Here is a 25,350-nt window from a genome sequence, read left to right on the forward strand (position 1 = left end):
CAATTTTGGCCACTTTTAAATCTCTCTTTTAGCAACATGAAATTAATTTCAGGCGAAAACAAAACCATCTTTGTAAAGCCCTATCCTTAGGTTTTTATGGGTGAGAACATTAGCTCAAGGAACTTTTTTGCTAGCCTGTGGCTCTTACCACAACTTGGTCCTATTTGAAGCATATGGGAAGCAACCGGAAACGGCCTGTTTTTCAGACCATATATTTTCCATGCCCATGTTTTATATCTTGAGGTCTTAGTATCCCGGCAAAGTTTAGCCTTTTGTTTAGTAATATCAAGAAAAAAATACTAACGTTGAGGCCTTTTTACCACAAAACACTTTAAGAGAATTTACCCTCTACGCACTTCAGGTCAAAGTCTTAATTCTTTATTAGCTTTAATTTTCAGACACCAGCTCCACATTTAACAAGAAAAGTAATCAAAATACAACGGAACAAGTTGTTTACTGGGTACATAAGTTTGATGGGAAAGGGTGGGTAAAACAAAACTCTATTTATGGGACTCTGCCTTGCTTCCATGGCAACCTTGTTTTGTCAATCACAATTACCCAACGTTTGGGATTTCTCGTCTAATTGTTAAGTTTTTATTGACGTTTTCACCTTTCTTGTGACAAACATAATGTTTTGTACCTTTAGTACCTCTTCACTACTCTTTTAATGTTACTGTAATTGCCAAAAGTCAGCTTTTGACTTCATGGAATAGTCATATTAAATCCAGACTCGTGGATTTAATATGACGGATGTTTTGGTATTTATGGTATTCTAACGTCACGTGCATTAATAGCTGATTATTCGCTAGTTACCGGGGCCCAGCTGCAGGCTGGCACTGGTCGTAAAATGCAGACGGTTTCTGTAGTATATCGCTGACTTGCGATATATCGCGGGCTCGTTACTTTTGGGAGTGCTCGCTGGCTCATTGAAATCTTATCCGCCATTTTGAAAAGCACGAGACATGGAGGACAGTCAAGAGAAAGACTATAGCTTTTTGGGGAACGACACGTTTCCCACCTTTACGATGCACTAGTTTATGAGTGGAAATTTAAGAGTGACTATTTGGAGAGACAGATTTACGAGCGATCATGTATGTCAACTTCTTTTCAAAAGGTGCACTGTATACTCATGGTTTTGATTTTCCAAGAGACTAAATTGTGAAATCCAGACTTTCGCTACTCTGCCTTTCAAAAGCACTCAAATGGACTCAAATGAAACAAATTCGCTTACAGACTGAATAGATTTAATTAGTTTAATTAATAGATAAAAGTAAAAGTAAAGTGGTGCATTTATATAGCGCCCTTATCACAACGTCTCAAAGGCGCTTTACAATGATCAATTTACCCCCAGCAGACTGGAAGCATATACAGGCGCAAATTGCAGCCGCTCCTAAGCAGTCCATGCATGCTGGTACTCATTTTACCGACCTCGGGAGGATGGAAAGCTGAGTGAACTTTAGCGGGAAAGAAGGTCGCCAAATATTCCAGTTCTCGGCAGAACCGGGAATGGAACCCGGGACCTTACGTTTGGAAGGCAGAGATCTTACCACTGCGCCAACCCCTCCGCCATCTGATCGCAGATAGTTTCTTTTCTCGCAAATAAACAAAGCAGCCGGCAAGGTGTCCACTTTCTTTTGAAAGTGCTGGCCATTTATTTCTTCCACGATGCATTTTGTTGATTTAGGACAGATTAAAGTCCACATTACATTCGGATTCTACACAAAAAGGAACTGGCATAGTACGTTAGCGGGCTAGAATCTGGATCGGGCAGTCCTGGTTTCTAGGGCGTTGACATGTCGTCTTGGGAAGGCAATTTTCTTTAACAGTGTCTCTCTTCACCCAGATGTATAAATGGGCACCAGTGATTATTATCCTGTCCAGGAAAGAAGAGCAGTAACCAATTTAAGCTCCAGCAGGTACAAGCGAGCACTAGGCCTTGTGACGACTTACCTTATCACCTACAGCATGCATAATGGCCCTCCAGGGCGATTACCGCCTAGGTTGCTTCTTATTACCGAAACCAGAGTTATGGGTCAGCAATTGGCGGCCAAAACGGACCGTGTTGGACGTCCTTATCAATCATTTACAACATACGTGAGCCATTTACACTGGGGCACTGGGTATGAATAAATATTCAGTAAACAAATCATGCCATTGAGGTTCTCATACAAGTTCTATCATAATCATTCTCTGCAATATCAAGGAGACGAATCTGCACGAGAAAACAACTGAAATCCAAGTCAGTCATAGCCAGCAAACTACAATGACCTCGTCACGTTCGGTATTAATCGACCTGTGTATATCTAACTCGCAACGACGCACTTGCAACCAATTTATGGCTGGGGCTAAAGTTTCTAATGTTACCTCACTTTTAAGGGATTGAAGGAAAGGGTCATGTCTGTAAAAGTGAAGCCAGGTAAGCGTTTTTTGTAAGTGAATTTATCCAGACACTTTGCAAATAGACTGGAAGAGTGACTGCAATTTGTGTTAGATGATTAGCTTTAATTATATTCGAAATTTCTTAAAGGTTCAAAACGATTCTCAAGTAGTGTCACGACAGATGTTGTGGTTGCATTTAAAGAGACCGATAAGTTCTTTTTTCTTCAGAAAATATTAAAACCCAAACAGGTGGGTTATAGTACTACTGAATGGAACTACAAAGCTTGCTTATATCCTGATTTAATTAGCGCTAACCTTATTACTACAGGCCACAGACGTGATACCTTGAACGAGTTGAACAAAATAGATAAACTTAACATTGCAGTTTGGACGAAAAAGATGCAATTTTGCATTGTGATTTACCGGCAAGAGATGTGTTGTTAGGTAAACAAAGAGTTTTCGCAGCAGCTCTATTGTCTGTAATTTTCAAGACTTCTTCCAAGAAATTTATAACCGCTGTCGGACCACTATCTGATCGGTCCTAAAACAATCACATAAAAATTTGTTATTAACGGCAAGTCTTTTCGGTGACAATTAACTTCAGAGTTTCTTTTAACCATAACTTGGAAGGAAAAAAGATAATCGAAATTAAACGGCTGCTTTTTGCACACACACTTTGTTGAAACTTTAACCGGAAGTGGCCTGGTTAGCCATCTTCTCCTAAGTTTTTTTCTTAGTAAAAAGCCTCAACCTTAGTATTTTTTTCTTGATATTACTAAACTAAGGGCTGACCTTTGCAGGGATACTAAGACCTCAAGATATAAAACATGGGCATGGAAAATATTTGGTCTGAAAAACAGGCCGTTTCCGGTTGCTTCCCATATGCTTCAAATATGACCAAGTTGTGGTAACAGCCACAGGCTAGCGAAAAATTTCCATGAGCTAATGTTCTCACCCATAAAAGCCTAAGGATAGGGCTTTACAAAGATGGTTTTGTTTTTGCCTGAAATTAATTTCATGTTGCTAAAAGAGAGATCTAAATGTGGCCAAAATTGCACTGAAAATCAGCCTCTGGGGACCCCTGAGGGGCTGATATCTAGAACTCGCCTAAAAAAAAGCATTTGAAGCTGAAACTTTGGCATATTACATAAGTCGACATAAGTACTTTGTGTACCAATTTTAAGCAAAATCGGCCGACCTTCATTTCTAAGTCTGCCCTCTCAGGCAGAAGCTCTTACAGGTTCTCATTTTAAAACCCTCCATAACATTGCCATGTGATTCTTGCAGAGATCTTTAAACCGTGTACCATTCCTTCGGGACAAGGCCTAACTGACACCCATAATTTCCTCAATTTTTGAATAAGCTCAGCAAAATTTCAGAGATGTTTATGCGACTGCAAGAGGAGGTTCGTCTTTATCATAGAACCGAATAAGCCTTTGATCGTTAAATTAAATATGCTTTACATGATTACCTTTGTTACCTTTTAATTCAATGTACAGACGCCAAGTTAGAGCTTCCTGCTTTCCACCCCTCTCAGTCCCAATCTGTTGACCTTTGAATTTGTTTACATGGGCTCACGACAGAGGTCGATCAAAGAAAAACCTGTCATTGATTTCCAACAGGACATAACACCTGACTGCCAATAATTTCCGAAGAACAAATGAACAATTTGTTCAGTTACAGGCGAGCCATTTTAGAACAACAATTTTTTTTTCCTAGCTGATGAAATGCGGGATTGTCATGCAGCCTTGACTCGCCTGGCGTGACATTTGTGGTTGTGGCGTGCAAAATTATAAAGCGCCGCTAGATTTCCTCCCAACGCTGTCATTATAAAGCCTTATTGTCGTCTCAAAATCGAACTTAATTTTTTTGATATGCAAACTATTTCTTTCAGGAATAGAGGGTTTTTTGGTGCCGTTCTTTTGTATGGCTTATTTACTGCTTAGTGCGTGATTTATTCCTGACTTCCTTCACATTTATTTATCATATTTTTGCGCCTTTTTAAACGGCCCAGGGATTGCTGTGAGAACAAAAATGAAAAGGGTCTTAGTTTTCCGGACACCCAGTCAGAACCAGACTTATGCAGCTTGGCGAGGATACAAGCACAGGGGAAGAAAGCGAAATTGAGGCCAAAGAGCGACTCAGCGCAATGGAATGAAAACAGCACCTTATGATTTGCGGTGACAACTCAACCTTGCTCAACCACGGTCACCTTCTACTGAAAGTTAGTTCAGTTTATGATGAGGCCCTTTATTTCACCAATGAAGAAATGAACGCTAAGGGCAAAGAAGATATAAATGTGCAGTCTATAGTTGAAAGATCTCATGTTTATATCCTGGGGAGATGCGGGTCCTCTGAAGTTGATCGGCTAGCCTACATTAACACCAGAAAGGACTGTTTACAGAGTCTGGATATCAAAATCACCACATTAAATGGTGTAGAGATCACTGACATAGTGGGTTTTTTTCACAGTGACGGCCCCCAGCAACAATTTGAGGCTGGTGAACAGAAAGGTGGAAATGCTGGATGTGCCAGTTGTAGTGGTAATGAAAAGATGTACAAAGATCTTGCAGTTTCTCTTTCACGACCTCACCTTACTCTCTCAGAGCGGCTAAAGGAAGTTGGTCCTGCTGGAAAAAAACAAAAGGAATGCCGGTTTAAAACCATTTAAAGATCTTCGTTTAGAAGAGTTGAGAGATGAATGCAGAGCCCGGGGCCTTGAAACCAAAAGAACAAAAGAAAGAGCTTCAGGAAATTTTGAAAGAAGAGGTTGGTGAAATTCAATGGGTGCCTGCAGTGATGTTCTTTGACTAAGAGAAAACACTAGCGCACCTTGCTTTAGGTAAGCATTGCATACTGTCCAATACAAATGTTGTACATATCAACAAATAGGTGTGGAGTAAACTGTATGATTTTTTTGTCAGCCTATGTTACAGCATATAACGCAATATAATTTATGACGACTGTTACTCACCTACAGAGCCTCTACACGATGTTAAAAAACATATTGCCAATGTTCTCACTGAATTGCCTTCACACCTGGAAAAAGACGAAAAAATTGCATTTCAGGATATCGTTGAGTGCTAATTTGGTGGAAAGGAAAAGCTACGTGGCAGTGATTATCGACTTGCAGCTGTCACTAAACCACATAAGTCTCATTTAATGCATACTATACTTATGACACACACACACACACACGCAAACACCGCTTTCCTAAGCCTCAAGAGTATCACATTAGACTAAGAACAATACACAAGGTACAAGAATATCAGACTGATAGAATATTTACATATTTGCCCCACTTCGAGTAGTGAACAGGGAGTCGATCAACGTTTGACTTGGCAATCATTGTCTCAAGTTGATATGCTATATTAATTTTTGCGATAAATACCCTAATTCGGGGTAACTTTTTGTTGCATCTACAAGAGTACAGATATTGTCTCGCTAACAAAAAGATATGGTTTACATATAATTCATCTTTGCAAGAGAATATCCCAAAATCTTAACACCTTGATCACCAAGCCATTTAATTACTTCTGTCCAGAAACTCTCGGAATAGTTACAATATACAAGAATGTGCTCAAAGGTCTCACCCGCATCTCCACAAAAAGAACACGCTGGAGATAGATAAATGCCAATCTTATGAAGAAATACATTTGTGGTTAGACACTTATTCAGGACTTTGTACTAAAATTCATGTAATTTCGTGTAAGAAGTGACACGAAAAGGCAGGCTATATATTTTTTTCCAATCCAAGTTGTCACCCGGAAATTGATGATTAAACCTTAACTGAGCAGTCGGCGGAGTGATTACTCTACTCCGAAGCTCTTTGTTAATAGTCTTAGACACAACAGACTTTATCTGAACTATTTCGCTCCTGAAAATCAGTTTGCACTGATCCTGTATAACAAATGGTTCGTTGCAAATACCGCAAGCAGACGTTTTGAGTTTTCATGTCATTCCAAAGGAATGGCGTCGATCACAGCCATAAGCCTAAAAGCTTCCAGTGGTGAGATATTAAGCTCTCTTAACTTACTTTTAATAATAAAATCATTATTTTCATCTAGTAAGTCCCCAAGTGTAAGAATACCTTTTTCTTGCAACGTTTAAAAATAAAAGGATTTTCCATCAATGCAAATTAATTTATTGTTCCATAAAATAATGTTTGAAACTGATTCGACTGTGTGAGATATTTGAATGGAATCATAATTTGCTGCTGAACACTTAGCAAAGCAATTCAAACATTCTTCATAGAATGTTGGTAACCTTATAGGCAGTTTAATTTTTTAATGTCAAAATTACAACATAAAATCATTTTATCTCCAACTGGCTGTAAGTAATTTAATAAAATAGTTTCTTGCAACAAAGTATTTTCTGAGTTTCAATTATAGCTTCCAAATGCGGCGCTTTGAGTCCCCCATTTTCAATGTCATTTATAATCGCAGAACACTTGACTCTATCTTTACCTTTCCAGATAAAATCATAAATTATCGTATTCGAATTCTTCAAAAATTCCTTGTCAAAGCATAACAAGCTGACTCGATAGAGAAAAATGAACGTTTTGACAATTTGGATTCTGCCAATAATGGTGAGGTCTCGCCATCTCCAAATTTGTAGCTTTTGTTTCATAGCGTTAAATAGTTCCTCAAAATTCAGCTTTTTTTTAACCGTTTATCGTATGTAAAATGCACTCCAAGTATCTTAACGAATTTTTTAAACACAGTAACGCTCTGGGACTTGATACAATTTAATGCTGTAGTTTGGGCACAATTACCTAGTAACAACATCTCTGTCTTTTCTTCATTCAACTTAAGTCCAGAACATTTTCCGAAACGTTCTACAACATCTAAACATTGTGTCAAAGAATGGTTGTTCCTTACAAAGCCACTCAGATCATCTGCGAACAGTCCAAGTTTAATCTCTTCGTTATCCACCGGAATAACCTGAATGTCATTATTACAACGTATGCTAATACACAAAATTTCTAAAACCATAATGAAAAGATAGGCTGATAGGGGATCGCCCTGCCTGACTCCCCGCTCGACAGTAAACGACGAGGTCGAGTAGCCATTGTTTAGGACACAACTGGAAATATTATTGTACAAGGTTACATTGAATAAACGAAGAACCAAAGCCAAATGCAGATGAAGTGTGAAAGAAGAATTTCCTATTTACAGTATCAAACGCTTTCTGAAAGTCCATGCAGATTATCTTCCATCAATACGACACTTTTCCGTGAAATCCATAACGTCCTCTATGGTTCTTACAGCATCAAAAGTCGTTCTAACTTTAACATATACGCATTGATTGTGATGGATTACATAAGGAAGAACCTTCTCCAATCTTTTGGCAATGGCTTTTGATCCTATTTTTACATCTACGTTAATCAGCGAGATTGGTCTCCAGTTTGACAAATAAGAAAAGCAAGAAAAGATGGCCACTGACTTCAACATCAGCATGTTTGGTCACCAAACATTTACCGTTTGGACAGGCCTTAATATTTAGTTAGAGCCGTTTTCAATTGACTGTCAAAAGTAATCAGGCAATTACTTTGGTCTTGGTTTTGGTTTTGGTTTTACCAAGGTTTGAGATTGGCTGAGTAGTCTAATTAGTAAGTTATTGGTTTGGTTTTGGTTTTACCACACTCAATTGAAAAGTGCTTTAATTGTCAGCTTCGAATATTATATTTCTAGCTTTGTTATTGGTTCACTCTAGTCTGGATCTGAGTCATTATCCTCAAGTTTACCAAATACACCCCCGTATCCAGGGTTTCGTTCCCCTGGACCAGTGGTTGTGAAATAAACAACCCTGTGACATTTAAAATGTCACATGGCAACAGGGTGAAGAATTTTTTTCACTAAGAAATTGATAACGTCCAAAATATATTATTACAGCTGATAAGAGTGGGCTTATGAGAGAGAGGATGTGGCTGGAAAGAGAAAAGAAAAATGAAAACAAGGGGGTGGATCCCAAAGTACAGCAGAAAAGAAAGCACCCTGAAGAAGATAAAGAAAACCAGAAAAGGAAGAAAAAGAAGCAGGAGTCAACAGAAAGTGATAAAGAAAAAGAGCAGAATGCCAACAGGAAGAACAGGAAGAAGAACGTCAGAAGATGATGCTGGAAGCAAGAAAGGCCCAGCCTATAAGTCGATGGGTTGCTTCTACCACAGCAAATACAGATGACGATGAGGTTACCATTGTAAATGATCCGCCCAGTCCCACCTTCACACCCAAGTGCTTCTTCGAAACAGTTCTTTAAACCGATCACCAATGATTTCAGCCCATACAGCTTACTCATCAGACAGAACCCCAAACACAATGTACATGTAAGGCTACCGAAATGAAATGGGGTCAACTGAAATCGGGATGCACAGTTGTAGCTAGTACTTGTTATAGACAGAAATGTAGCATTAGTGAGGGGTACTTTGCTTCACTGAACAAATTAAAGATTAGCTTTTCAATTATCATAGGTTGTTTTTATCCGGGAAAATTGGACTGATACCCAGGTATTTCCCCTGGCTCTGGATAATTATTTATATCTCTCTATAGTCTATGGTTCTATTTAGAGATGACACTAAATGGAATTTAGTGACTCTCATGAATTCTAAGCAGTTAATTGTGTTCTAAAAATATGTAGTACATGTATGAGCAGCTTCAGCTAGTGATAACAGCAGATCATTTTCTTTAACGCCACAGTAAAAGCAAAAACAGCTGCTGAACTAATAAATAACAGACCAAGAGCTGGAGTTGTGGACAACACATTGGCTACAGAATGCAGCCAATTACAATAAAAACATTAAATATTTTACTTAAGTTATATTTGCATGGTGTATTGTTTATTTATTTGTTTGTTTGATTGTTTTTAAAAGATCTCTACTAGATGCCACTGTTAACGAAAAGTAATGAGTCAAGGAAGGTTAATTATGCATTCTTCGTACACATAACTTGATTTTAATTATATTCATTTGGAGTCAGCTGTAAACGTGCTTCGGTAATTAAGTTTCAGTGCAAACCACCACTATAAAACCTAACATGTAGATATCACAAACACTAAAATAAACTTCTGTTTTTTTATTTACAGATGGTAGAAGTCATGGAGGGGTCAGGGGTGTTCTGGTACCCTCATCAACGGGCTTACTGCTCAGCTTTTAAGTCTAGGTCTGGATATATCAATGCTGCTATCGCCATATTCTTTTCTAAAGAAACCCTTGCAATCTCAAATGTAAAGGGCAAGGGCAAAAAAAGCAAAAATGGTGAGGCACACAAGCCATTAACACCCATCATAATTGATGCGCTTATTGGTAAGTAGTACAACACTAAATTATTTTATTCAGATCTAGAAATAAATAAAAAAAATACAGTCACAGGTATCTCTAATTCTCGATAAAAAAAAGCATAAAGAACTTCATTAGGACACAAATTACCGGAATCCCAGTAGTTTCCAATGTGTCCCATTACAATAAACCTGGTTGGAAACTTCCCCAAAAAGTGGTTTAACATAGCTCTATAGCATAACAAAGTAGTTAGTTTTCTATTCTTGGCCAAAGCAGAGATAAGCCACCAGTAAATGGAAAATTTAGATGAAACTGAACTGAGAAGGTATTGATTTTAAATCAAGCAGACCCCAAAGAACACCTAACAACTGACTACCTGCACTTAAGCGATTCTTGTGATTGATAGGTGTAGTTGATTAAGACAACATTCCACATCTAATTTTGGGTGTTGATGTTCATGGTATTACAAGTATAACTGAACTTTAACTTTTTTTTCAGGTAAAGTCTGTTCAAGTCTCCTCTGCCAAGTCAGATAATGCAGAAGATCAATATGAAATGTGTTGAAGCAAGGAGACCCCAGAGAGTACGAGAGCAAAGACCAGAATGAACAATTTTTATAATTTAAACTGTTTAATTTGAAGAGTGACTCATTCAGTTTCATAGTGTTGATCAAGAAGAAATATAACATAGTGTTGATCGAAAAGAAAAATAAGATTTTCATAGCTCGCAACTGTGGACAATGTGACAGGATTTTCTCAGATCACGTGTGAAGAATCGAACTGCTTCAAGTTCAAATTTTTAACTGCAGTTTTATCGCTCCAGTGATTTTGATAGTATCATTCTTGGTTTTTTGTTTATTTTTTAGATGCAATTAAAGATGGTTTGAAGAATATGATGTTCTGACCACTACTTGTTGATCACCTTCAATATTCCTTTCAGCTTATACAGTTTCAAGAGTATTATCTGAATCATATGATAAAGATTTCCGTCTGAATTCAAAGGTCTCCATAGTATTCCCATACAAGATGTTATCTTTGCTGAATGCTACGGGAATGATATGGTACTTTAGAGAAGGCCATAGCAATCCCATAGAGAATGGTCCACGTACTCCAGGGTCACCATGGGAATGGTATGGGATTATTGCATATCATCCCTCTAATAAATACTATGGGGAATAAATGGAACTTTACGAAATACGTAGCTCTCTCATATGAATGTTCAGCCATGATATGGCATCACTATGGGACTGAACCATGTCATTCCCATACCAGATCCTATGGGAAATGTATGGAAGTTTACGAAATACGTAGAAATTCCATAGTGAAAGACAGTAGAACACACTTGCAATTATGGGTTCAATAAGGGTTCAATAAGGGAGCAAAGACTTATCGTCAGAGCTTACAAAAGCACGATTCAGCATTGTAATGTTTAGTACATATTTCCTCCATGCACTCCCACAATTCAATGACATTTACCTTCCAGGAACAAAATAGCATGCTCGCGGGCCTTGAGCAGAAAATCATCATTTTTGTCGCCTGAAGCGATGTCTATTTCACTGGCCGGGGACGACATCCTCTTCAGCAGGTAGACTTGCACAAAGTTGTCCATCTTTATCAGTTTCTTCGTTTGGCACTATCAAGGAGTCAACATTTGACAGTGGCTTTGCGCACCCTTTGTGTATGTCATAGTGTTTTCTCCTAATTTGCTGGTAAAAGCTTATTGCATTTTGTATAAACTTTCTTGCAATCTGGCGTACGGCCAAGACCACAAATAAGTTTAAAATCGCCGTCTGAAAGAACTAGCTTAAAGTGAAACAGAAGTATTTGCAGCAATATCACACTAAATACGCAGAAGGAAAAGACACATCGCCACATGTTTGTTTGAAAATCGAAAGAACAAAAATGCCATGAAAAGCCCAAAAGCATAATGTGTGTTCTTAGGCAATAAAAACATTGGAAAAGCCCACCAAAATTTTCCCGCCTCGCTTTGACCATGATGCAAAGAAAGACAAGATGGCCGGTTTTACCAGGGAAGATTTAATGGACCTTTCAGCAAAGGATGTAGCGGTTAAACTGGGAGAAGTTGGTTTACCTAAATCGCTTACCGAAGCTTTGCATGGCAAGTGTTGTATTTATTTCATCTTTTTCTTGTTGTTGAATATTACTGTGCTTCGATTTACCAACCGCGAAGAGGATTAAAGGATCAACATTGCTCCTCCTGGATGCAGAATATATCAACTACGAGCTGAACGAATCGTCTGTTGAAGACAGGATACATTTACGAAATTTTCTTGGTGAAATGTAAGTTTTTGAAGTCTACATTTTTTAAATAAGCTTTCAAAATTACAGCAAAAGTAAAACAATGTCACTTTTGCCGCCATTTCTGATCTGACATATCATTTGTAGATAGCTCATAATAACTGATTGCCATGGGAGTTCTCCTGAATCGGATTGAATTAATGGTAATTATAAAATCGTTTTCATGCACCTAGCAATCAATTTGCAAATCTGTAATTATCTGTGTTTTCAGAGAAAACAAGAGGAACTTCCCGCGGATGTGCCAGCAATCCTACAATGTAATAGCAGTGGTAATGGGAAGAAAAGTGGTAGTTCATCAGCGTCATCAACAAGTGGTTCTACACTATCAGTGTATTCACTAGAAGATAGCCCTCCACCATCCCAAGAATCAAAATGAACACAGGGAGATCATTGCTTTGGTGGATTTGAAAAATGCAAGCCACTGGATCTGCCACCCAACTTTGATATGCTGAGTTCCTTTGGCAAAAAAGTTGACAAGGCTTTGAAAACTGATTTCAAGCAACCAGGGTCATTGCCCCGTGATCTTGCAAAGAAATTTGTTAACCAGGTTGCTGATCACATAGAGTCAGAGAATCCTCGGCCTTCAAAGCAAACAATTGAGTGGGTGGCATGGAGATATTGTCTCAAGTATCCCTGCTTGCAGCAAATCAACCCATTACAATTGATGTCTGGAGAAAAATCTTCGAACAGTAAACCTTTCAAGGAGTGGGTGGGTATTATGGTCCAAGCACTTTTATTATCTGTCCAATAAACATGACAAGCCTTAAAAGACCGAATTTTTAGAAAGTTTTTGGATTAATATACACAAATAATTCTGTATTTTTGTCATACAATTGTTGCATCTTTGTGGCAGCTTTTTGTAAATTTACTTTGCAAATTTAAAAATTCAATGTAATGAACCAGAACTGAAAATAAAACCTGAAACTACTGGTTTTGTTATTTTCATGGCATCAAAACTAGGTAAGCTTAGTGCTTATGAAGCTAAGTGCGTGACCACTATAGAAAACATTTCCATTTTTTACGTTATTTTTACATCATAGGGTCTCTTAGCCGAAAAAATTAGAAGAGCCCTGGAAGTCATTAACAAGTGCTTGCAGTTTGGTGGAAATTAAGAGGCTGAAATCAGATAATTATAAAGGTATAAGTGATGCTTCCTTTTTATGGGACTGTTTTTGCTTCCTTCTACATGAAAATTTTATCCGATTGTCTGTATACATTTGATAGGAACACTAGCACAGGGAGCTGTTGATGACCAGGCATCATTAGCAAGACACAGATGACCTGAGTAAACGTTCGCCACATCAAGAAGTAATAAAAGAACATATGGATGCAGAATTTTCAGCCCAGAGAAGCTTCATAACTAAGATTGATGTGTGGACAATAGAGAGAGACACACTAGCAAAGTATCACATTCTTAGTAATGGCATTGAGGTTTTATGCACATCAATACTGGTAGTTGCATATGGTTTACACCTGCGATAAGCAGTAATGAAAGTTATGCCTATGCTAGACGCTGCACCCAGGACCCTGCGACCTCCATGATTTAGAATTAAAATTGAAGTTTAACTCTTGTATTGTGCATGAAGCACTTGGTATTAGAAGGGTGCAGTTAGATTCTGATTGTGGCTTCTTGTGAATTTCAGCTTGAGGAGGAATTGGTTAGGATACTAAAATTTGAAAAAAACTTACAGTGAAGTGGTGTAGAGATGGTAATCAATGCATGGATAAGCCAGCAGGAGAAGATGACACAATTCATCGCACTGCAATTTTCATTGACCAAGGAGGAAATCACTGGTATTCAAACAATTAAAGCTTTAAGAGGTTTCTTCCAAAATAGATTGGTCTGCCTTATGGAATATGTAATGTCTAGCTTTACCCATTCTATTTAGAGTTAATTGGACAGGGATAATTGTGTTTATTCTTTGTTCTCCACCGTCAGGTGCTGTACTGTTAATGAGCATGCCACAAATATTTGTAACAAAGGTACACAAGAAGGACGGCAAGAATGAAGGTGTCTTTGCTGCAATTTCATCTGATGAGGTGGGTGCACAATAGAGGCTGTAAAATCAGGACCCCACTGAAGAGAACCTTGTTTTGAAGTCGGCTCCCTGCTAGAATCTTTTAATAATTTACAATTCTTATTATTCTTATATTCCTATATGATGTAAGGCTGTGCCAAAGAACTTTGTATATTGGCGTTCTTCTATGTGCGTTTTCAAGGTTACAGACCATTCTCCAAAGCATAGACTTGGAATTTTGTTCCCCATGTTTAAGATTTATATTTAGGTGTGGTAAAATATCTTCATTCTATCTGCCAGTTGCTGTTGTTGACATGGACTGGCATTTACAAAAGTAATTGGGATATACTTTTTGGAAAGGATTAACAAAACAATTTTACTCAATGTCTTGGTGTTTCAGTGTCAATGTCTTGTTACAGGAGCTTCACCTGGCTAATGTGTATCCAGTTATAGTTTCTACATAATATTCACTTTATTTTGAGCTGAACATTATATATAGACACTAAAAAATCAGTTCATCTAGTTGCAAGTGCAATTTTATTCTGATTTTAGAGCACAGTTATCCTGCAAATTAGTTCTGTGTCCCCACATCTACAATCATGGACAAAAGTGTTGAGACAAATCCCCAAAACTAACGCTTTCGAACTAACAATAGTATTTTGTTTTTGAATGAAAACACCTTTTTCATCTGTTGTCATCCCCCCCCCCCCCCCCACAAACAATGTTGCAAAAGGCTTCATGGATGTTTATTAGTTTCCAACATTGAAAAAGGGGGTAGGGGAGGTTACCTTGAATGAGAGGTGAGAGGAGAATTTACACCTAGGGTAAATACGTTGTTAATTTTCATGTGTCTCAACAACTTTTGTCCACAATTGTCAGAATTTGTTGCTTTGCTTTAAGCAAAGTGAAATGATCTAGAAAATGTGCCGTTTACCCAGCATACTTAGTGACAACACTTTTCCACGAAAAGACCAGTCGCGCGCATATGGCAGAAATTATTACGTCACATAGGACTCAATATTGGCGAAATGTTTTCAACGAAATGGTTTTTCACGGAGTTATCAGTGCAGAAATGTGCGCATATTTATGCTTCATTATGGAAAACAATGGCGCCAAAAAAAAAGATAGCGAGGAAATACAATATTTCTCGTGCATCGCTTTATCGAACTCTAAATGACGCAAATATGGGTTTAAAAGGAAATGTATGTGGAGAAGATATTCAGCGCAGGGGGCGTCTTCGAAAACTTAGTGAATGCGACGAATGGTTGCTATTGCGACAGATGGATGTCCTTAGAAGACAAGAGGGTTCCTTTTCTGTCAAGAAGCGGGAATAGATGCAAGAACTGTCTCCAGTAAAACCGTAAGGCATCTGCTACACAGACATGGCTACAAGTACATACAAGCTCGTCGAAAAGGAATCTTAACAGAAGCAGATCGCGAAAGAAGGCTGAAATTTGCACGTAGGATAAAGCGTGACTATACAAGCTCTCTGTGGACTGAACAAGTCGCTTTCTATCTAGACGGGGTTAGTTTTGTACCCAAATATAATCCAGCTGATCAGGCTCGATCAACGCAGCATCGCATTTGCCGAAAACCTGAAGAGGGCCTAAGTATTGGATGCACAGTGAAAGGGTCTCATTGTGGTTCTGGTGGGGTGAGAGGAGAATTTACACCTAAAAAACGTTGTTAATTTTCATGTCTCAACAACTTTTGTCCATGATTGTAGTCTTTTTAACTCTTACTCAAATGGCTCTTAATGTTTATTAAGTGCAGCCTTGTAACTATTTCAAGGTTACAAGATGAAACCCTTTGAGTAAGAGAATATTGACACCTGATTTAGTGTGACCTGATTAAAATTTTTAGGTTCGTGTCCCTCAAGTTATTTTCGGATCCCTTAAATGAATTTTCTTCTACACTACCTTAAGTGGGTCTTAATTTTTCTTATGTGCAGTCTTGCAACTACTACAAGGTTGCAAACACTTAGAAAAGCGATGTGACCCTTTTATTAAGGGAATTTTGGCCCTTGATTTAGGGTGTTCTAATTCCCAGTTTTAGGACCATTTTTCTCATGTTAGTTTTGGTCCACTTCAATAAGTTGCTTTCTGCCCCTATTTAAGTGTGTCTTGATTTTTATTAAGTGCAGTCTTGCAACTATTTTGAGGTAGCAAACACTTAGTATAAGAGAAGTGCCCTGATCCCATGGACAGACATTTAAGAGTTTTTCTCTTAAAATTTAAGAGATTTACACTTAATATAGGGTACTCCTTTTTGCAGTGTAAGCCATACTTTTTTCCCAAATACAGAGATAGTTTCAAGTGAACCGACCATCTGGCTCTTTACAACGACAACAGACTCCCGCTTAAAATTTAAATTCATTGCTACAAAAAAATTCCCTTCCAAGTATGTAACTAAACCCCCGTTGTCTGTTCAGAGATTGGTTTGTGATCGAAGTGTTGACAAGGAGGTATTTAAAAGGACTGGTAATGAGTACAAAGGCCTTCTCATCCATTGCTCTCTCGTCATGTAAGAAAGCCAGGCCGCAGGTGTGTTTGCCTTGATGCCGTCTAAATGTAAATTTTGCGAGCATTGCCAACAATATTTGTCTCAGCGCACATACAGGCGGCATTTCGACAGTTTCTTTGACAGAAAGACTAAACAGTGGTGTAAGAATGAATCGTCAGATGAGGAAACCACTGTTTCAGCGAGAGTTATCTGAGATCAAGAAAGTTCATTGGATGATCCTGATGACTTTGACAACCAAAGCATGGAAGCTGCATGTGGTGAACAGGATACAGAAGGTATTGCACTTGTTTATTGTGCTTGCCACAATTTCAATGAGCATGATGGTCCAATTTTTTTACATTGCTCCATAGCTACCAAAATAGAAGAAATGACGTACATGTGCATCATTTTCAGATTTTAGAGAACATACCCACCCACTTTTTATAGTCTACCTATTTTGCTGATTGGTAATTTGAACTATAAATCCATAGCATTACCTCGTTAAATTTAGATTTTCCACGAATTCACCTCCTACAACATTTAACCATTTCTAGAAAAGGTCGCCAACAATAATCCACACACACTCACATACTAGCAAGAGTGTTCATTAAATCTGCCCCCGCCTAAGATGATATGGTTATGTCATGTTATGCTTTTACAGTTTCTTCAACTGAACTTTAATTTACGTAGTCATGGTAAATTCCTTGAGAGTACTGCGTACTGGTGGCTCAGTTGGTTGAGCAACAGGCTGCCATGTGCAAGGTCGTGAGTTCAACTCCGGCCAGACCCACAGTCAAAGTCTTAAAATAACTGAGGAGAAAGTGCTGCCTTTGTAATTACTCCTGCAAATGGGTAGAATTTCTTGTCTTCATGGATAAGGACAATAAATTGTAGGCCATGTCTCACATCACTTGTGTGGGACATTAAAGAACCCACGCACTGTTTGGTGTGTTCATTTCCCGGTGTGCGGTGGTCTGTCACTCATTCTGTTCAGGGGGCACCTGTGGGAACTGCCAGTTAATCAGTTAAGATTGTGAACTGCATGACTGCCATTTGCGCCATACAAACAGTCTGGCAAAGTCCCCCACAAAGTGTTTTTTATTGACCCTGAAAAGCCCCGAAGGGAGAGGTCAACTACATAATTATTCATTCGTTCATCTACTGCACACATTGACTAATAGACATGTCATTGTCATCATACACTGTAATTTGTATTTCTTTGAGATATTGGGTAGCTATTGAAAGTGATATTTACAGTGATTCTTTTCACTTTGTAGTCTCTGATCAACGTAATTTTCAAACAATCTTCGGCCATAATTATTTAAAACAGTTATTTCTAAAATATATAATCTGACTTGCTAGCTGTTAAGGTCTGTAGTTTAACTTGAAGTAGTCAATAATTATTATTGACTACTTCAACTACAGTGACTCACTATTTACATCAAGAGACAAAATGCTTCCACTATTGGTATACGTGGAATTTCAAATGAAAAGAAATAATCGATAAGATGAGAATCAAGTCATTCACTTACAAACAAATATATTTATACACAAGGTTCTTTTGATTCAACTCTTGAAAACTGATAAAAAGGGACAGGGGAACAAAGCTTGGTCATTACAGTGTATATTCAGATCAATGATTATGATTCTACAATATATGTGAATAACTGTTGTAAATGTGATCAAAGATTGTTTGAAAATGCTGATCAGAGACTCTGCTCTTGCTTGAGACTAACTAAGGTAGCGTCTTGCAGTTAGTGGGCCGAGTTTGTTGCCCTGTTTTTTGATTTGTATCTGACAAATCAAGTACCAAGTAATAAAATTATGATTGCTATAAGGTACAACGACAAAGTGAAAAGAATTGCTTTAAATATTAAAAAATTACATGTACTTGCTAAACAGTCTAAACTAAAAGAAAACTTTTCGAGTGGTGAACAATACTCACGGTACCACCTTGCTCACCTGCTTAAGCAATACCGATAGCACCTTCGACATCTGGCTGGGATTTCCCCCAGCTACTATGAGCATGACCCCCGGCTACTTTAAAATACAACCAAAAATAGCTTCGAGAAATTCTACACTGAGAATGAAATATACGTGAAAAAAATGAGTAAACTTAAATTTCTGGAACAATTAAATTTCTGCTTTACTTCAAATGTCACTTTGAATTCACAAAAAATTTAAGGACCTTCGAGAGGTTTCCATTGTGTGAAATGTCAGTGTCAATGTACATGCAGACGCACATGAAAACTCTCAGTTGTCAATTTCAATATGTCAAGAATTGAGGCAGAAGAAACTTGAGAACTTTTTTGTGAGTGCAGCCTCAAGTTAATCGAGTCAAAGGAATGTAGACCCCAATATCTACCAATTTAAGTAGCCAATACCATGTACATGATCATTCGGACTCTTGTTTCTTCATTTCCTATTCGTATCAGGAGGATATGCATTGCACTGAGCGCTCAGGAAAAACAGAAGTGTCATTTTTTCACGGCACACATACATGTTTATTTTAACTGTAATGCGTCTGCCTTTGTGGGCCAACAGTCAGAGCAGCGCAAAAAATTTTGGCACAGAATGTTCTGGAGATACAGTACGTATTATGATTGGGAAGAAACCATGCTAAAAATAATAATAAAGAACAGTGGATTTAAACCTGCGAAAAGCAAGAGGCTTTTCCACGACAGTTCCAGATAGAACTCCCGAAGCATTTTGCCAGTTTTCAACAAGCACAAGAAAAAAACTAACCACTGCAACAAATTCGACGTCACATCGTTAGATGATTCACTGAATTCTCTCTTTAAAGTTGCTTTCTTCCCTGAGAATTCATTTATGTACATGACACTGTTTAGTGAAATATTCAATGATTTATTTTGATTTATTTTGAGTAATTTTGCAGTTACCATTTTGGGGTGGGGTGGGGAGGGGAGAGTGGGGAGTATCTCTTGAAAATGATTCCCGCCTACTTTATCTCTATTCCTGGCAACTTGAAATCTTAGTGACAGCCCTGCAGGGGCTTTCCTAGTTATGCCCACTAAAGGTTTTGTTAAGAGTCACTGCTCTACTGTGTCGTATTGGGTAACTGTAGAGCAAAATAATTACTTTGTCACCCATCCCATAGAAATTAAGGCCAAAATGACACTTTTAAGTTCTTGTATGGCTGTGGTGAAGCAAACCTCATCAGCTTGTTTTATTGTTTTACAGCTCCAAGTGGCATGTCCATTCAGAATTTGGAAGAAGGAGAAATTTGTTTAGTTGTGGACAGTGAATCTGAGTATGGCTCTTTATATCATGAAAGGATAAGCCCCGATGTTTTAAAGGAAGTATGGGATCTGAATGATGAGGATGTCAATTCTGACTTTCCTCAAGACCAAAGCTGTTTACCACCATCTGCGGATGTTTTCCAAACTTCAAGAGTAGATGTTAAAGCAAAATGCATTATTTGTTAGATGCTGATTTTTTTATGTATGTGGTCTTTATTTTGTTCACTGTCGGAAAGTGCCTTGGAAATACTTCTCGCTTTCTTAAATGCAGTGTTTGAGTCAATAGGTATGATTTTTCCATTAATGGCAAGTTCTGCTGTACTTTTCCCCAAATCAGTTCGTCTTCTTTGTAAGCAGGTGGGACTTGACAAAGACAACTTCATCAAGTATGTTGTGTGTCCTGAATGTCACTGCTTGTACAATTTTGATGACTGCTATGAATCACTGCATGGAAGAAAAGTACCAAAGAAGTGTACAGTTGTGCAGTATCCTAATCATCGTCAGCTGTTCTGTCAAACTAAATGTGATGAGCGTGACGTTTAAAAAAGATCACATTAAAGAATGGTGGAACTAAACTGTACCCATTCAAGGTATACTGCTATAAAAGTATCACTGAAAATCTTTGTTGTTTCCTTCAAAGGCCTGGGTTTGCGGAAAAATGTGAAATATGGAAAAGCAGGGAAATCCCAGATGGATATCTAGCAGACATCTTTGATGGCAAAATTTGGAAAGAATGGCAGTGGGTGGACAGGGAGCCCTAACTTTCTGCCCCTAGGAATTATGCATTCATGCTTAATGTTGACTGGTTCCAGCCATTTAAACATTCATTGTATAGTGTTGGAGCCATTTACATGGTTTTGATGACTCTTCCAAGGGCAGAAAGATTTAAACCAGAGAATGCATGCAGCTTTGCTTTGTGTAGGCTGTGACATTCCAGATGGAAGAAAAGGCTATGCTTCCAATAAAGGATGTTCTAAGTGCAAAAAGTTTTTTCCTGGGTCTGTGAGCACCAAAATTGATTTCTCTGGATTTACTGCTTGTCCCCCTAGAACCAATCGTGAACATAGAGAGGAGGCACATGAAATTCTGAAGCAGACGTCTGCAAATAATGCTACAAGTATGGAACAGAAGTATGGGACAAGATATACAGAACTTATGTTGTTACCTTATTTTGATCGTGTCCACTATCATGTGATAGATCCCATACACAACCTTTTTATTGGTACTGCAAAGCACATCATGAAGAATATATGGCAAAGTGTGAGAATCCTTTGATTGAAAAAAAGGATTTGGTCTTAGTGCAGGAGAAAATTGACAAAGTGAAAGTTCCTTCTTCATTAGGAAGGATGCCAATTCTCAACAGTTATGGGGGTTTTACTGCTGACTGGTGGAAAACATTCACTGTGTTATTTTCCATATATGCATTGTGGGATATCTTACCACCCAATGACCTTCAAGTTTGCCGGAATTTTGTGATGGCATGTTCCTACCTTTTTTCTACTGCAGTGACCGAGTGTAAAGTGTTATTGGCTTATTCCCATCTTATGAAATTTTGCCAAGGATTTGAAGATTTGTATGGTAAAGACAAGGTGACACCAAATATGCACTTACATTCACACCTTGTGGACTGTATATTAGGTTATGGACCTGTTTATTCCTTTTAGTTACTCAGTTTCGACCGTTACAATGGAATTCTGGGTCCATATGGGACCAACCAACGAGCTGTGGAAAATCCATTGATGCGCAAGTTCTCCTCAGATCAGTTTATTAAAGACCTACCTCTCCCAGCAACCTTCGAAGAAAATTTTAAGCCCTTGTTAAGCAGATTTGTTTACAATTTGTAGTCCTTCCAGTGTTTTTGGAGGAGCGGGTGTGAATGTGGACTGAAGTTGGAAAGGGTGGGATTTGGTAGTTTGCTTCCAAAAAGGGCTCATTTCACATAGCTTGAAATGGTTTTCAGAGAAACTACATATTAACCTTTTGGGATAATAACTAAACTTAGGATTGGGCACTACCTAAGAAATTACCCCAGAAATGAAGAAAGCATAATATAATGTGTTAAAAAATATATGTTGTATCTGATCTGCCTTTAAAAATTTGGTTATAATATTGATTTTAAAAAAATAGTCTTAAACTGAATTTTCCGTTGCAACTGCAGCCTTCTTCAGAGTAAAAATATGCATTTCTGATTGTGAGTTTGTTATTTAAATAAAATCACTGCAACCCCTGGGGTTTCATCAAGGTTTTGTAGCCGAAGGGAATGGCTTCCTTTCATTCATTGAATTCTTGTCTTTTGTAGAGTGCCACGATTCCAGGAAAAAATTCAGAACTGCTTATTTTTACTCTGAAGAAGGCTGCAGTTGCAACGGAAAATTGAGTTTAAGACTATATATTTTTTACTCTAAATGTAACCAAATATTAATTTTTAACATCAGATCAGATAGAACCTTTTTTTAACACATGATTTTATCATGATGACTGATCGTCTTTCAAGTATTTACATGAAGAAAGCATCATAGATTTTATATCCAGTTACCATGGCAACACAGATCCCTACAAGCATAACTATAACTTTTAGTACCCAAATTGATTTCAACACACATAATCTTACCCACTACCGGGTCTCCCATTTTGGCAAAGTAACTATTTTCGCTATGGGTCCACGGGTTCCCCCATGATTATCACGAGTGGACAATTTAGAAATTTTGACCTTTTTAAGTTTAGGACACGTCTAGAACCATCTTGTGCTCCATAGCATTCTGTAGATAATATAAGGGATCCAAACGAAGCCTAGAATGTATGGAAGAATGTTCCTTCATATTTGTGATTGAGAAGGGCTTATCATCTGAAGAAGGATCAAAACTGTCAAACTTTCTCCAGCTTACAGTGGAGCTAAAGAAGTTCATGTTCGAACAAGACAAAATGAGAAAAAAACAACTTGCATTTAAGGGGGTGTGGTTGCTCTTAACTACCTAAGTGTTGCTATGTACCCCTTCAAATAGTCCTGTCTCGAGTCCCATTAACTCTACATTTATCCTTTTTCCAAGTGTGTTCTATTTAATATTTCTTTGTCTGGTTTGACTCACAACCATATTTGCTAAATCACGTGACCAAGACAGAAAATGCCTAAAAACTCAGCGAGTTAACTACATCATTGTCTATCCTTAACTTCGGGCATATTCCCTTATGGTTGGAGGGCTGCTAAAGTCTCTCCTGTTTACAAATTAAAGGCGATACCAAGACTAATCGAACTAATTATAGGCCTATATCTGTCTTGCCAATTGTAAGTACTCTTTTAAGGCTGTCACACAATAGATGGCTTTTTGTCAAACAACTGCAGAATTTTTATCTGGGAAAAAATCGGCTGAAAGTTTGTCGGGCCACCAGCTTGCCGCATACTAAATGATTTTTAGTCTTGACTAACTGCGCCAAGGCTTGGGGTCGACTCATCCAAAAGCTTGCAACAAGCTTGACCTCTTTTTGAGGTGCCCACTGCTCGAAATCTGAAAGAAAGAGAGATTTTCTGGTAAAGTACATTAAACTCAATTCAGCCGTATGGACTAAACAAAAGAACTGGATGAAGTTTTTTCACAAGAGCCTTTATAAAGTTTTGGGTACATAAATTGTTTAAATCATATATATCCTATTAGAAAGGATAATTGTTTACAAAACATTCTACTCAACATCTAATTAAACAACATGCATTGTCTTACGTTACACAATTAACCAATTAATTCCCTGTAACAATTGCATGTTAAGACCTCTGAGGAAGGCAAATGCCGAAACGCGTTGAAAACGGAAGCCCATTCTCCATTGTGCGAGATATATAGATATATATAAATATCTATATATTATATACAGGGTGTTTCAAACGTTTGTGGACATTTTAAAAAGTCTATACTTCAGCCAGAATTTTTATTTTTCTTTACATTTTCGTACAGACATTAACCAATCTAATTGTTTATCAATTTTCAGAACTGTTCTGTAAGTCGGATAAAAAACTCGTTGAAATAAATATTTTCCTGCCAAAAGGTGCGAATGTTTTTCTGTACTTTCCACCATTTTTGTCTGTTTTCAGAAGCAACTAGATTTTCAACGTCTTCATATAATTTGCAATTATAAACCCTAAAAAAGCAGTGTATTTAATAGCACAGGCAGCAGTTTTACGATCATCTGGAGTATATGTGTGAGAAACGGATAAAATATTGCAAAAAGCAAGAGCTGAGTAGCAAAGTGCTCAAGTTCACAAGTGTTTTATGACAAGCCAAGAAGTGGTCAACCAACAGTCCTTGACCGCAAAGAGAGTTGTAGACAAAGCAAAGTATAAAAGAGGAAATTCTACAAGGAAAATCAGCAAACAACTGAAGAGCAAAGGTCTGCCTGGATCTGTAGCAACAGTGTGGAGATATATGTCAAGAAAAGGATGGAAACCTTTGAGACGAGAAAAGCTCCCACTTCTGAGCAACAATCAGCTGAAAGCTCGCTTGGTATTTGCTCGCAAATATCGTAAATTTACCTTTTCCATCCTCCCAACCCTAAAAACGATATTGTATGGGGCTCTCACGAAGAGTCAGGTTCCACCATCGTATCAAGTTAAAGGAAGTTCCAAATGGATGGTTTGGGGTGGCATGACAGGCCGCAGCCTTACTTTGTTACATTTTATCCCACATGGACAAACTGTAATGGCAAAGTATTATATCACAACATCCTTGAAAAAGAAATAAAGCCTGTTTACTCCGTAGATCTTCAACAGAAGAGCCTTTAAAACAAAAGCTTTTTACTAACAAAAGCAGTGCAACCTTCGTTCAAGATGGCACATCAACTCATCTGGCGAAGCAACCCAGCAGCGGTGCAAGAAAAACCTCCCGAATTTTATCCGAAAAGATGAGTAGCCACCACATTTACCTCGTCTTAACCCCATTGAAACCCTTTGGAGCATCACTGACGAAGCTGCATACAGAGATCCGACCCCTAAGACAATGCAAGGACCAAAATCAAGGTTACAGCAAGCCTGGGGAAACATACCACTAGCAAGCCTAAGGGAGCTACAATCAGTGGCAAAAGTCTTGGGACACTCACCATTTGAAGTTGGTTTTCTTACTGAGTTTGAAAAATTGCCCCCTCCCCCCCAGAAGAATGTTGCCAATAGTGAACATACATTTCCTTGTCTATTTTAACATTGATTGGGGGGATGGGGGGACTTGTATTTTGAAGCTTTCAGTGGAATTTTGACAGTTATGCTTAATTTCTGACGTCAGGCCCATTCTGACACTAGCGTCCCAACTACTTTTGCCACTGATTGTAGCTCGTTCCATGCCGCAACGGCTCAAAAACGTTATACAGAACAATGGGGGGCACTCTGGATATTGATATTTCAACAGTGGTCAAAGGAAACAATGTACATAAAACTGGAAAACTTTCATTAACATCGGATTCCTAAAACTATCATTTATTTGTATAGAAAAGTGTTCATGAACTTTTGAAACACCCTGTATATCTATATATATGGATAGATACAGCTCTTTGACATTACAAAGCTTTTGCTTTCATGTCCAAATTGAGCACTCTACTAGGATGAGTCATTGCCGCTGGCAATTGCG

General features: G+C 38.1%; 2 pseudogenes; both read left to right on the top strand.

Moving 5' to 3' along the window:
- Nucleotides 1-4,648: 4,648 nt before the first annotated feature.
- Nucleotides 4,649-19,936, top strand: LOC138046229 (uncharacterized; annotated as a pseudogene).
- A 117-nt stretch (nucleotides 19,937-20,053) lies between these two features.
- LOC138046230 (uncharacterized) lies at nucleotides 20,054-21,594 on the top strand (annotated as a pseudogene).
- Nucleotides 21,595-25,350: the final 3,756 nt, after the last annotated feature.

The sequence above is a fragment of the Montipora capricornis genome, chromosome 4 (assembly GCF_036669925.1).
Source record: "Montipora capricornis isolate CH-2021 chromosome 4, ASM3666992v2, whole genome shotgun sequence".
NCBI classification, from domain to species: domain Eukaryota; kingdom Metazoa; phylum Cnidaria; class Anthozoa; order Scleractinia; family Acroporidae; genus Montipora; species Montipora capricornis.